We start from the raw sequence: 14,035 nt of genomic DNA on the forward strand, positions 1-14,035 counted from the left end.
TATATAGAACTGGTCTACAGGGACATTAAGACGCATATAGACGAGATTAGGAGGGGTGAATTGCGGTTTACACATAATGTGACACCACAAGAAAGGACTGCGATTAAATCATTAATGGATGACAAGAGAGTTGTTTTAACCACCTCAGCCCCTATAGCTTAAACACCCTTAATGACCAGGCCACTTTTTACACTTCTGACCTACAGTACTTTCACCGTTTATTGCTCGGTCATGCAACTTACCACCCAAATGAATTTTACCTCCTTTTCTTCTCACTAATAGAGCTTTCATTTGGTGGTATTTCATTGCTGCTGACATTTTTACTTTTTTTGTTATTAATCGAAATTTTTGCAAAAAAATGACATTTTTCACTTTCAGTTGTAAATTTTGCAAAAAAAACGACATCCATATATAAATTTTTCTCTAAATTTATTGTTCTACATGTCTTTGATAAAAAAAAAATGTTTGGGTAAAAAAAAAATGGTTTGGGTAAAAGTTATAGCGTTTTCTATGGTACAAAAATGTGAATTTCCGCTTTTTGAAGCAGCTCTGACTTTCTGAGCACCTGTCATGTTTCCTGAGGTTCTACAATGGCCAGACAGTACAAACACCCCACAAATGACCCCATTTTGGAAAGTAGACACCCTAAGGTATTCGCTGATGGGCATAGTGAGTTCATAGAACTTTTTATTTTTTGTCACAAGTCAGCGGAAAATGATTTTTTTATTTATTTTTTTCCTTACAAAGTCTCATATTCCACTAACTTGTGACAAAAAATAAAAACTTCTATGAACTCACTATGCCCATCAGCGAATACCTTGGGGTGTCTTCTTTCCAAAATGGGGTCACTTGTGGGGTAGTTATACTGCCCTGGCATTCTAGGGGCCCAAATGTGTGGTAAGTAGTTTGAAATCAAAATCTGTAAAAAATGGCCGGTGAAATCCGAAAGGTGCTCTTTGGAATGTGGGCCCCTTTGCCCACCTAGGCTGCAAAAAAGTGTCACACATGTGGTATCTCCGTACTCAGGAGAAGTTGGGCAATGTGTTTTGGGGTGTCATTTTACATATACCCATGCTGGGTGAGATAAATATCTTGGTCAAATGCCAACTTTGCATAAAAAAAATGGGAAAAGTTGTCTTTTGCCAAGATATTTCTCTCACCCAGCATGGGTATATGTAAAATGACACCCCAAAACACATTGCCCAACTTCTCCTGAGTACGGAGATACCACATGTGTGACACTTTTTTGCAGCCTAGGTGGGCAAAGGGGCCTACATTCCAAAGAGCACCTTTCGGATATCACCGGCCATTTTTTACAGATTTTGTTTTCAAACTACTTACCACACATTTGGGCCCCTAGAATGCCACGGCAGTATAATTACCCCACAAGTGACCCCATTTTGGAAAGAAGACACCCCAAGGTATTCGCTGATGGGCATAGTGAGTTCATGGAAGTTTTTATTTTTTGTCACAAGTTAGTGGAATATGAGACTTTGTAAGAAAAAGAAAGAAAAAATAAAAATCATAATTTTCCACTAACTTGTGACAAAAAATATAAAATTCTAGGAACTCTCCATGCCCCTCACGGAATACCTTGGGGTGTCTTCTTTCCAAAATGGGGTCACTTGTGGGGTAGTTATACTGCCCTGGCATTTTCCAGGGGCCCTAATGTGTGGTAAGTAGGTAAATGACCTGTGAAATCCTAAAGGTGCTCTTTGGAATGTGGGCCCCTTTGCCCACCTAGGCTGCAAAAAAGTGTCACACATGTGGTATCGCCGTATTCAGGAGAAGTTGGGCAATGTGTTCTGGGGTGTCTTTTTACATATACTCATGCTGGGTGAGAGAAATATCTCGGCAAAAGACAACTTTTCCCATTTTTTATACAAAGTTGGCATTTGACCAAGATATTTCTCTCACCCAGCATGGGTATATGTAAAATGACACCCCAAAACACATCGCCCAACTTCTCCTGAGTACGGCGATACCAGATGTGTGACACTTTTTTGCAGCCTAGATGCGCAAAGGGGCCCACATTCCTTTTATGAGGGCATTTTTAGACATTTGGATCCCAGACTTCTTCTCACGCTTTAGGGCCCCTAGAATGCCAGGGCAGTATAAATACCCCACATGTGACCCCATTTTGGAAAGAAGACACCCCAAGGTATTCAATGAGGGGCATGGCGAGTTCATAGAAAAAAAAATTTTTGCCACAAGTTAGCGGAAATTGATTTATTTTATTTTTTTCTCACAAAGTCTCCCTTTCCGCTAACTTGGGACAAAAATTTCAATCTTTCATGGACTCAATATGCCCCTCACGGAATACCTTGGGGTGTCTTCTTTCCGAAATGGAGTCACATGTGGGGTATTTATACTGCCCTGGCATTCTAGGGGCCCTAAAGCGTGAGAAGTCTGGAATATAAATGTCTAAAAATTTTACGCATTTGGATTCCGTGAGGGGTATGGTGAGTTCATGTGAGATTTTATTTTTTGACACAAGTTAGTGGAATATGAGACTTTGTAAGAAAAAAAAATTATAATTTCCGCTAACTTGGGCCAAAAAATTTCTGAATGGAGCCTTACAGGGGGGTGATCAATGACAGGGGGGTGATCAATGACAGGGGGGTGATCAGGGAGTCTATATGGGGTGATCACCCCCCTGTAAGGCTCCATTCAGATGTCCGTATGTTTTGCGGATCCGATTCATGTATCAGTGGATCCGTAAAAATCATACGGACATCTGAATGCAGCCTTACAGGGGGGTGATCAATGACAGGGGGGTGATCAGGGAGTCTATATGGGGTGATCACCCCCCTGTAAGGCTCCATTCAGACGCCTGTATGTGTTTTGCGGATCCGATCCATGTATCCGTGGATCTGTAAAAATCATACGGACATCTGAATGCAGCCTTACAGGGGGGTGATCAATGACAGGGGGGTGATCAGGGAGTCTATATGGGGTGATCACCCCCCTGTAAGGCTCCATTCAGACGTCCGTATGCGTTTTGCGGATCCAATCCATGTATCAGTGGATCCGTAAAAATCATACGGACATCTGAATGGAGCCTTACAGGGGGGGGGGTGATCAATGACAGGGGGGTGATCAGGGAGTCTATATGGGGTGATCAGGGGTTCATAAGTGACACGGGGAGGTGTAGTGTAGAGGTGTTTGGTGCTACTTTACTGAGCTACCTGTGTCCTCTGGTGGTCGATCCAAACAAAAGGGACCACCAGAGGACCAGGTAGAAGGTATATTAGACGCTGTTATCAAAACAGCGTCTAATATACCTGTTAAAAAAAAAATCACATCTCCAGCCTGCCAGCGAACGATCGCCGCTGGCAGGCTGGAGATCCACTCGCTTACCTTCCGATCCTGTGTGCGCGCGTTCACAGGAAATCTCGCGTCTCGCGAGATGACACGTAGATGCGTGACTCTGCGCAGGGCTGCCGCCTCCGGAACGCGATCCTGAGTTAGGCGGTCCGGAGGCGGTTATAGCCAGCAGACAAAGGGGGCACCATTGTCCTCATGGACAGGACAAAATATGTGGCAGAGGTGAATCGTCAACTCTCAGATCATAATACATATGAACTTTTAACCACAGATCCGGTCTTTTGTATAAAAAGAAAAATACTGAAGATTGTAGACCACTTTGCTACATTAGGTGTTTTTGATAACAATATGCACACCTTTTTGATTAATCAAACACCGATAACACCCGTTTTCTATGTGCTCCCTAAGGTTCATAAAACCTTAATTGACCCCCCAGGTCGCCCTATAGTGGCCTCAGTGGGATCCATTTTGTCTCCATTGGCAATAGTACTTGAGAAGATTCTTACACCCTTGATAAGGGATATTCCATCTTTCTTGGCAGACACACAACATTTTTTTAAGCACTATTGCACAATTGGGTCCGGTTCCGCCAGACAGTTTGCTGGTGACGATTGATGTGGTCAGCCTGTATACCTCCATCAAACACAGTGGAGGTATACAGGCTGTTAAGTCATTTTTGGAAAGGAGCAATTATTCCATTATTGAACGTGAATTTTTTATACAGCTGCTTCACCTCGTCTTATATGAAAACTATTTCATGTTTGAAGATTCTTATTACCTGCAGAAACGGGGGACCGCGATGGGGTCGAATGTGGCCCCGCCCTATGCAAATGCATATATGTCGAAATTTGAGGATGATTTTGTATACAACAGTGAATGGTACCATAACCACATTTTATTGTGGAAAAGATTCATCGATGACATTTTTTGCATATGGGCGGGGGTCACATGAGACCCTAATGTCTTTCATCCTACATCTGAACCATGCGCGCACTGGTTTACAGTTCACAGTTACATGTGACAACCACACGGTTAGTTTCTTAGACACAAGGGTAATCAAGGATTCAAATAGTAACCTTTCCATTGATTTATTCCGTAAAGAGACAGACAGGACAAGTATCCTCCACTTTACCAGTGCCCACCAACCTTCTTTGAAAAGAGCAATTCCAAAGTCCCAGTATCAGAGGGTTAGACGGATTGTCTCTAATCCCTCAATACGGGAACTTAGAATTGAAGAAATGACCACGAGGTTTGAAGAAAGAGGGTACCCGCCCTCAATCCTAACAAAAACCCTAAATGAATTAAAAACCCCTTGTAGTTCTGAAAAAGAACAAGATAAAATCTCAAGAGTGGCGTTGATCCATAAATACCATCCATTCAACCAAAAATTGGATAATATTGTAAAGAAACATTGGTATCTGTTAGGAAAAGCATACCCCCAGATTGAGGAATTCAAAAATCCGCCCCTTATTTGTAATAAGAAAAATCAAAGTTATAGAGACAAGCTAGTACGTGCGGATATTGGGAGTACTCGTGGTACCCTCAAACAGAGAGTACTGGCTACACAGCGGAAGGGCACTTTTCCGTGTCTGCATTGTTTCCAGTGCTCTAATATAATCAAAGGGCCCAATATTCATCACCCACACACTGGACGTACATACCCAGTGGATGGCTTCTTCACATGTGAATCAGCCAACGTTATATATTTAATAAAATGTCCATGTGGGTTGTTATATATTGGGGAAACAATACAGAGCGTTAAAGATCGCATTGGAAAGCACAAATCCACTATTAGGACTAAGAATTTACTTTTACCAGTTCCCTCCCATTTTGAGAAGTATAACCATACAATTGCTCAATTGAAGTTCCAGGTTATAGAGCAGATCACCAGACCCAGGCGGGGGGGGAGACATTAAAAAACTACTATTGCGCCGGGAGGCCTATTGGATCCATACCCTAGATACCCCTACATCCAAGGGGTCTCAATAGAGACTACGAAATTATGCATATCTGAGGTTGATTTTTGTTTACCTGTGCATTTTTCTGTTTACCATCAAACATTAATTTCTGCATTATTATTTTCTAGACATCGACTACATAATGAAGGATTTTCTCTGCTGTACTGGTATTTAATAATTATTGACATGTGTTCTGATACCTGTACCATCTTCTTGATTGATTTGATTATGCTACTATGCATATACCGCCCCTTTTGGGCGTTGACGTCATAGGGTTTCTATCCTTAATCATTGATGTGTGTATATATATGCGCTACTTACTATGTACAACTACTTGTTGAAAAAGGCAACTTAGCCGAAACGCGTCCTTTTTTTATGGGACATATTGTTATATGAGAATAAAACTCCACGAGCATTGAAGTCACATCTGCTGGGATTTTTCTTTGAACTACACGTGGAACCAGTCCTATCCCGTGCGGCGTGCATCTCAGCGTGTGCCGGCCGATTTCTCTTCATATCTCGCAAGGGGTGCCGTTATGCGTGAGGGGAAACAATATTGCTTACCGATAATCATTTTTCTCAATGCCCATGATAGCACCCCCTTAAATTCCCTTCCTCCCAAAAAAATGTATAGAGAATTTTTTTCTTTGTGTATATATTTATATACATATATGATGTAATATGCATGTATGTGCCTTGAATGTTAGGAATTCCTACCACAGCTCTATACAGAGTACAATTTATTTCTTCCACTGGGGCTTGGTGGGGGTGTGAACCTTTTATCTTCTCCGGTTTCCTGTCCAGGTGGGAGGTCCTGAGTCGCATGGGGTGCCGTCATGGTTATTGAGAAAAACTATTACCGATAAGCAATATTGTTTTTTTATGCATGATAATCACTTTCTCATGTAAGATAACACCTTTAAGCCACAGCGACCAACACCCTGTTGCTATTGTTTAGGGGCCATGGATGGTCTGAGCTTGTTTTTCATTCATGTATCTGACAAATGTTTTAGGGTTCTTTTGGAGTTACTTTCTTTGGACACCTGTATTATATTATGTATTTTGGCTGATTACCCCTTACATAAAATCCTCTTTATACTTTTTGAAGGCTACAGTTAACCCCTCTAGATTTTTTTTTTTTTTCAAAGAGGACCTTTAACTACAATAAAAAAAAAATAATCTATACTAAACAGACATGGGAGATCCCTGAGTGCCACTCTCCTGCACTTATTATCCCACGTATTGCTCCATTCTCTTCAGATTTTTGGCTCAACTGGGAGGAGCCTCCTGGCATCTCCTTCTCCCAGGCTGTAGTGCTGGCCAATTGCAGTGCTCAGCTCAGCCTGGGAGAAAAAACCTCAGGCTAAGAGCTGAGCACTGATTGGCCAGCACTCCAGCCTGGGAGAAGGAGACACCAGCAGGTTCCTCCCAGTTGAGTTGAAAATCTGAAGATTTCGGGAGAACAGAGCGGTGCCCAGGGATAATAAGTGCAGGGAGATCCCTGGGTGCCACTCTCCATGTCTGTATGCTTAGTTTAGCTTTTTTATTGTAATGAAAGGTCCTCTTAAAAACCCTGTTATTTATTGCCCTTTTACACTATGTAAGCCATGTGGGGTTTAATTTTATTATGTCCTCAGTGATATGGGGGGGGGGGGGGTATTTACTGCTCTGGTGCCATAGAATATGTGGCAATTCTTCAATGACGACAGAAATGTTAACTATGCTCATGTGCACAGACCCATTAAATATGTGACAGGATTCAGTCCTGATGCTAAATGCATCGCACCCTGATTGAAGACTTGCTCGTGTGAAAGGGGGCTTAAAACCTGCCCACTAACCATCTTACCAAAAAGTTTAATTCAAACAAAATCACAATTCTGATCTGGTTTATTAGCTTATACAAGTCAATTTTGTATGAGGAAGGTGTATAGAAACAGAACATGCATGCAGCTAGCAGCATTTGTAAGCCTTTGGCATCAGTGTCAGATTGTGTAACATGACCAATTTAGGTTTACTAGCAGGTACTCTTGTGCTTGTAAGCACTGCTCTTATAAAGCGTGATGTATGAAACTGGTCACAGGACCTTCCTATGGCATCAGTTTAATTACAGTGGGACAGAATGCACACACTGGGGCCACAACCAGTGATTAATGTTGCCTACAGCCAGGAAACAAGTTCTCTTTACAGGTCTGACTGGGGGGGGGGTTGCCAAAACCCCTTTCTTGCACAAGGCACATCAGATCACTGGCTTACTAAAACATTAATAGCTGCATACATTTGCTACTCCCAGCACATGCACAGGCTAGTAAGAGGAGCAGAACCCTTTAAGATTGTGCAGTCTCCAGTTGCTTGACAGTCAAATGTAAGGCTGATGTCAATCCAGAAGCATCATTAATTAACCACTGGATCAGGAAAACTGTAAAAAATAAAAAGCGCATTACTCCAAGACATCTTTAGACAAATGAAAACACAATCTATGCAGAAGCTCAGGAACTACCACTCAATCATAGACATCAGACTGGGGCGGTATAACAGATCATCACAGCCGAGCATATTATAACATTACAGGTTACCGATTTGTTGATCTGCTAGAACTGAAACTTACCAAGGTGTTGACATGACAGCCTGTAAAAAGAAATTAAACACATTAGACAGTTCAAGATTAAGCAAGCTCAAAATCCTATCAGGGGGTCTCTTCAGGATAGCGACGATCCTTGTCACAGCCAACACAAGTGCCAGCTCAGGGTATAGTGGATGATTCATCACTGGAGACCCCCTTGGAATTCTCTCCAATCTACAAAACTGACAGATGTTTCCAAGTGTCAAATACTTAAAATGGTACCCCCAATCAGCACATTCCACAAACCTCATTGTCCCAATGACTCATTCATAGCCAATTGAGCTAAACTATAGCCTTCAGTAAAACATTTGTAGGGAACAGAAGGCACCTTAAACTGTTCAGAGACATTAAAAAGGGAACTGGTCATATCCACTATTGTTCACTGGGCTACAGTCGAGTACCATTACAGTACACAAGGGAGAGGAGGGCAAGACATAAGCCATGATTGTCAGGTTTCTTTCCCATGTCCAACAAGAAAAACCTGACAGTCAGGGCAGGAGGGTGCCACAATTCAGACTTCTGCCTTGCAGAGCTGTTAGAGTGCAGGTAACAGTAAGGGTGACCAGTCACTAACTTATGGAATAAAGAGCTTAAAAAGGACCACTAAGACAATCCAATGGAAGAATTTTTTTTTGTTCTGCAATATTACAACTGCAGACCATTAAAGTCTGGCTGCAGCATTGCCTTCTCTACTTCTGATGCTACAGATTACACCACAATGCTACATGACGTGTGTACAGTCTATAATCAATCCATTTACAAATTGCAAGTCACACTGGATTACATAATTTGCTACCAATTAGTCTAGAAAAGTTGAGCAATAATGCCAGGGAGATCTACAATGTGGCATAGAGTGCCACAAAAGCTGGGTAACAGTATGTTAACCTGCAAGAGGGACTGCCAAGTATGAAGTGTACCAAAATAAATTTTACTAAGACTTGTAATTAAAGATGAGCGAATTTCATATTTTGAAATTCACACACTTTAGTGGTAAAATACTGCAGGATCTGTTCAAACTGCATTTTGTAGCAGTTTGCAGACACCCAAGCAGAAACTTCATGCCATGCTTGGTTTTTTTCATGGTTTAGTGATCCTTTAAATCAGGCATCAAACTGCAGCCCTCCATCTTTTGAAAAACTACAACTCCCAACATGCCCGAGCAGCCTACAGCAGGGCATTGTGGGAGCTGGTTTCACAACAGCTGGAGGGCTGCAGTTTGAGGATGCCCGCTTTAAACATTTGGAACCTGACACTCATGGCAACTGGGAACACAAAAATGCAAGTTGGATAAACTAGCGATTATTCAGAACTAGAGATGCCGTTACCAGATGAAGCCTGCTTACCAGAACAAGGCAGTCCTGTCCACTGCAACAGTCCCCATCTCAAGCCTGAAAGAAAACCAATATTCAGTCATTACAAGCTACATCACAAGTTAACATTTGAGCCATTTTTTTTACCTCCAAGCCATCAGAAACCAATTCTCATCAGTACTATTCAGACGAACGAGATTCCATTAGATTAAGATTCATCATGCCAGTTGGAGGGAGGCCTGCTAGCAACATTATAACCCACTCATTACTGTATAGCTATAGAGTTCAGGCACTGATACAATTTGCTTAACAGCTGCATTAGGGCTCATGCACACAACCGCATGCCATCTTGTGGTTCATAAACTGCAGATCTGCAAAACAGATGCTGCCAATGTGCATTCTGCAATGTGTAGTGGAACAGGCCACCCATAATAGAAGTGCCAATTTTCTGGAAAACAGATGTTTTTTTGCAGGGCCACAGAACAGAGCAACGGATGCCGACAGTACACGGTCCACTTTTTTTGCAGCCTCATTTAAGTGAATGGGTCCACATCCAAGCTGCATGAGCCCTTAAGGTAACTGTTACCCATAAGTTAGATGCAAGTGTAAAGGGATTATGCAGTGCTTAATACTGATAACCCATCCTGAGGATGGGTTCTCAGGTCAGTCTGCAACTCCTGGCACCACTGCCAATCTGTTTGAAGAGGTCCTGGCACTCATGCTGGTACAAAATTCTGTGCATTGTCTTTGTAAAGGCAGCACAGAGTAATTACAACTGCTCCACCTCACTTGATACTAGGATGAGCTGTTGCAAGTATCCTGCACTGTTGCAAAGAGTAATTTGTGCTTGCACAAACACTAAAGTGTCATCTTTCAAGGCTAGATCAACACTAAGGGCTCTTTCACACTTGCGTTATTGTCTTCCGGCATAGAGTTCCGTCGTCGGGACTCTATGCCGGAAGAATACTGATCAGGATTATCCTAATGCATTCTGAATGGAGAGTAATCCGTTCAGGATGCATCAGGATGTCTTCAGTTCCGGTAAGGAACGTTTTTTGGCCGGAGAAAATACCGCAGCATGCTGCGCTTTTTGCTCCGGCCAAAAATCCTGAAGACTTGCCGCAAGGCCGGATCCGGGATCAATGCCCATTGAAAGGCATTGATCCGGATCCGGCCTTAAGCTAAACGTCGTTTCGGCGCATTGCCGGACCCGACGTTTAGCTTTTTCTGAATAGTTACCATGGCTGCCGGGACGCTAAAGTCCTGACAGCCATGGTAAGTGTAGCGGGGGAGCAGCATACTTACCGTCCGTGCGGCTCCCCGGGCGCTCCAGAGTGACGTCAGGGCGCCCCAAGCGCATGGATCACATGGATCACGTCATCCATGCGCATGGGGCGCTCTGACGTCATTCTGGAGCGCCCGGGGAGCCGCACGGACTGTAAGTATACCGCTCCCCCTATGGCAACCAGGACTTTAATAGCGTCCTGGGTGCCATAGTAACACTGAAAGCATTTGGAAGACGGTTCCGTCTTCAAATGCTTTCAGTACACTTGCGTTGTTACGGATCCGGCAGGCACCTCCGGCAACGGAAGTGCATGCCGGATCCCAACAACGCAAGTGTGAAAGAGGCCTAAGGGGTTATCCAAGTTCTAAAACAGACCAACCCCCCCTCATAGGTAATCTACTTACCCCGCTCCTCCTTATACATGGATGAAAACATCTGGTGTCAGAGGCAGGGCACAAGCCTCCCTAGTGTCAAATGCGATGCTAGGGAGGCTTGTCCCTGCTTTGCAATGCACATTTTTACCAAGAATGGATTATCTTGGTCCAAGTCACTGCATCAGATCTAGGCAGTAGTTATGACTAGTCAATAAACTTCCTGCTTCCATATTATGTGCACATGTCCACAATGGCAGTTGGTCATACCTGAAATCTAGTATGACAAATCTTCAGAACACAGGTTCAGTCGAATGCTTGTGGTGCTTTAATAGTCATTTCATTCTTGAGTACAATTTTACCCTGCAGGAGAGGCTACAATTAGACTTTTGCTTTAAAAAAAAAAGCAAAAATAAAAAAACAGGAGAACACATGCTGCTCAGAAGTTCATAATTTTTCACTGTGCTATCAAAGTGAGCTAGTTAAACTCATCATTGCAGGCTTGTGCTTGGTACAAAGCCATTACCCACCTAGTATGTGGCAGTGTCCGCCATGTTCACCAGCAGTCCTGTAAGGACAGAAAAGTTTAGGATTCTACATACTCCTAAAACCATTGAGAAGCTATCCTGACAAACTCAGTATATACCGATCAGTCACTGAATATCAGACTGGGGCGGTAAAGATCATCACAAGTATCACACCTAGAATCAGTCAACAACATGACACCAAATTACCTGAGCCAGATGCCCACACCAACCTGTAAAATAAGACAAAGTTAGACAAAGTTAGTAGTGACAAGTTCCTGCCAGCCAAAGCAAAGGCTATTAAACTGCCTTCTAGAATTTAGAGTGGCAGCACAAAGACAACCCTTGTCAGACTGTTCCGGCTGGAACATGCATCCTTCCTCTCCTACAGATGGTACCAGTGGGTTCACCTTTTTCAGGCTCTGGCACCATACAGAAGGTCGGACATGTGAAGATATCATCATTTTGGGCAAAATGCAAATAGATGCTTTAAGGCAAAGAGACTTACCCAGGGCAAGGAAATCCACAGAATCTTTCCAATGGCAAAATCTGTAACAAGAACAGAATTAGTGCATTTTCTAGGCACCTCAGATCAGGTCTTTGTTTTTAAAATGCTACAAAACTGTATACAACTGAATAAGTCCTTCAGACCGCAGATGGGCACCATTTATCCTTACCATGCTTCTGGACAGCATCCAAAGCCAAGTTGACCCTGCAGAAAACAAATCCAGCATTAGACTACATAACTGAAAAATATAGATTTACAGCATCTAAGCTCCATCAGAACTCCACCATGCTATTAAGTGTTCTTCACAGCAGTTCAGACGAACGAGACTTCATGAAGTCATCATATGGAGCATACAGTATTTTGCTACAACATAAAAAGCTATGTAGTCCAAACAAGCAACTACACAATGCACAGCCTAGGAATACTAAGAACTCAAGTCACCATGTACACATACGATTGCCTCCTAGAGATGACAGTAATACAAGCTGCACTCACTACTGAAGAGGTGAGGGCCTTAAATAAGACCCTTCATTACAATAAAAAGTCTAAACTAAGCATACAGATGGAGTGGCATCCAGGGATCTCCCTGCACTTATTATCCCTGGGCGCCGCTCTGTTCTCCCGGCATCTTCAGATTTTCGGCTCAACCGGGAGGAGCCTGCTCTTGTTCTCCTGGGCGTCTCCTTCTCCCAGGCTGAAGAGCAGGAGACGCCCAGGAGAACAAGAAAAGGCTCCTCCCGGTTGAGCCGAAAATCTGAAGATACCGGAGCGGCGCCCAGGGATAATAGTAAGTGCAGGGAGACCTCTGGATGCCGCTCTCCATGTCTGTATGCTTAGTTTAGATTTTTTATTGTAATGAAAGGTCCTCTTTAAGGCAAGCAGCTGACAGAGCTGATGAAAATACAGGACGGAATCATTTACGGTCAGTGACATTTTTAGGAGTATTTACCTTTTGGTATGAAACATGGTTTAAAAGGCTGAGGCTCTAAAGGAAGCCTGGGGGGAGAAAAACCTGTTAATATAAACACTCCAGAGAACAAGGCACACCTCAAGAAACCACAGCTCATCTCAGAATTAAAGTGGCATCATTTACAAGTCAGCCATATGCTTGTCAAGATAATTCATCAGTGATGAGGCACAATACACCTAAGTTACATCGCTGGCAACTCACCTGCAACAGTAGTCATCCAACATCCTCAGGCCGTATGTAGGGAGGCACTACAAAAAAAAAAAAACAATTATAGCCACTAGTACACAAGCAATGGGTTATTTCACACTGCCTACTCAGACATTGTTTAGCTCCATTCAGCTAATTTACTATGGTAGCTGCAGGAGTACTAGAGCACTTCATTGCTCCAATCAGGAGGTCTTATCACCAAGATCAAATGTGGCCAGGCCTATGTCAGGGACAAGCTAGAGTATTGAGAACCCATGCTTGGTAGTCCTGTACTGATCCAAGACCATTACAGAGAGTTCTCACTTCACACAAGATTAAGTATAACAGCCACTCAGCCAGTGAGGTTATCTCCACTGTGAGCTCAGAAAGAGAGAGTTCAAGTGGTTATCATCTTTGTGGCTCGTGTACAGAACAGACCCGGCAGAAATACAGCATCTGAGTATGCAATTAGTGAAGGACTCCTTTACAGATCAATGGCCCATTCAGATGACTGTATGGTTGCTGTGTGAACTCCACGCTGCAGTGTGGACCCCTTAACTCAAATTGGTCTGTGATCCACAGGTTATGGCAAGATATGTAATATCCATCTCCTGCAGTGGAGAGGCATGGACAGGATTCCAATTCATGCCTTTGCACTGCAGAAGATAGGACATGTCTTATCCAGTTCCATATCTTCTGGATTGGACCCATTCAAGTGAATGGGTCTGCACCCATGATGGAGTTCACATGGCTGGTAACCAGGTTTTGCGGACCACTGTTTGCAGTCCACAAAGTTATGGTAACCATGCAGTCGTGTTAAGCCCCAAGAGTGGCTCCACAGCTTACAGCGCAATACAGCTTGTAATCTGTGCCTCCAGCGGCTGGAAGCCTCAAACTGGGCCAGAATGCTAACCAAGCAGTGTGGCTCCATCACTGATTTGTCACAGTTCTCTGGGCCATGTACTGTGCAGGGAAC

General features: G+C 43.2%; 8 non-coding genes across 8 annotated transcripts; all 8 read right to left on the reverse strand.

Moving 5' to 3' along the window:
* Positions 1–7,765: 7,765 nt before the first annotated feature.
* On the reverse strand, positions 7,766–7,835 carry LOC120981265. The gene has a single exon (XR_005774677.1). It is a non-coding gene; the product is annotated as a small nucleolar RNA SNORD31 (small nucleolar RNA).
* A 1,532-nt stretch (positions 7,836–9,367) lies between these two features.
* LOC120981257 lies at positions 9,368–9,441 on the reverse strand. The gene has a single exon (XR_005774670.1). It is a non-coding gene; the product is annotated as a small nucleolar RNA SNORD30 (small nucleolar RNA).
* A 1,864-nt stretch (positions 9,442–11,305) lies between these two features.
* On the reverse strand, positions 11,306–11,371 carry LOC120981244. Its single transcript, XR_005774657.1, has one exon. It is a non-coding gene; the product is annotated as a small nucleolar RNA SNORD29 (small nucleolar RNA).
* Positions 11,372–11,500: 129 nt separating this feature from the next.
* Positions 11,501–11,568, reverse strand: LOC120981262. Its single transcript, XR_005774674.1, has one exon. It is a non-coding gene; the product is annotated as a small nucleolar RNA SNORD31 (small nucleolar RNA).
* Positions 11,569–11,736: 168 nt separating this feature from the next.
* On the reverse strand, positions 11,737–11,865 carry LOC120981267. The gene has a single exon (XR_005774679.1). It is a non-coding gene; the product is annotated as a small nucleolar RNA SNORD22 (small nucleolar RNA).
* Positions 11,866–12,170: 305 nt separating this feature from the next.
* LOC120981248 lies at positions 12,171–12,251 on the reverse strand. Its single transcript, XR_005774661.1, has one exon. It is a non-coding gene; the product is annotated as a small nucleolar RNA SNORD28 (small nucleolar RNA).
* A 716-nt stretch (positions 12,252–12,967) lies between these two features.
* Positions 12,968–13,036, reverse strand: LOC120981251. The gene has a single exon (XR_005774664.1). It is a non-coding gene; the product is annotated as a small nucleolar RNA SNORD27 (small nucleolar RNA).
* A 370-nt stretch (positions 13,037–13,406) lies between these two features.
* On the reverse strand, positions 13,407–13,479 carry LOC120981254. The gene has a single exon (XR_005774667.1). It is a non-coding gene; the product is annotated as a small nucleolar RNA SNORD26 (small nucleolar RNA).
* Positions 13,480–14,035: the final 556 nt, after the last annotated feature.

The sequence above is a fragment of the Bufo bufo genome, chromosome 10 (assembly GCF_905171765.1).
Source record: "Bufo bufo chromosome 10, aBufBuf1.1, whole genome shotgun sequence".
NCBI lineage: Eukaryota > Metazoa > Chordata > Amphibia > Anura > Bufonidae > Bufo > Bufo bufo.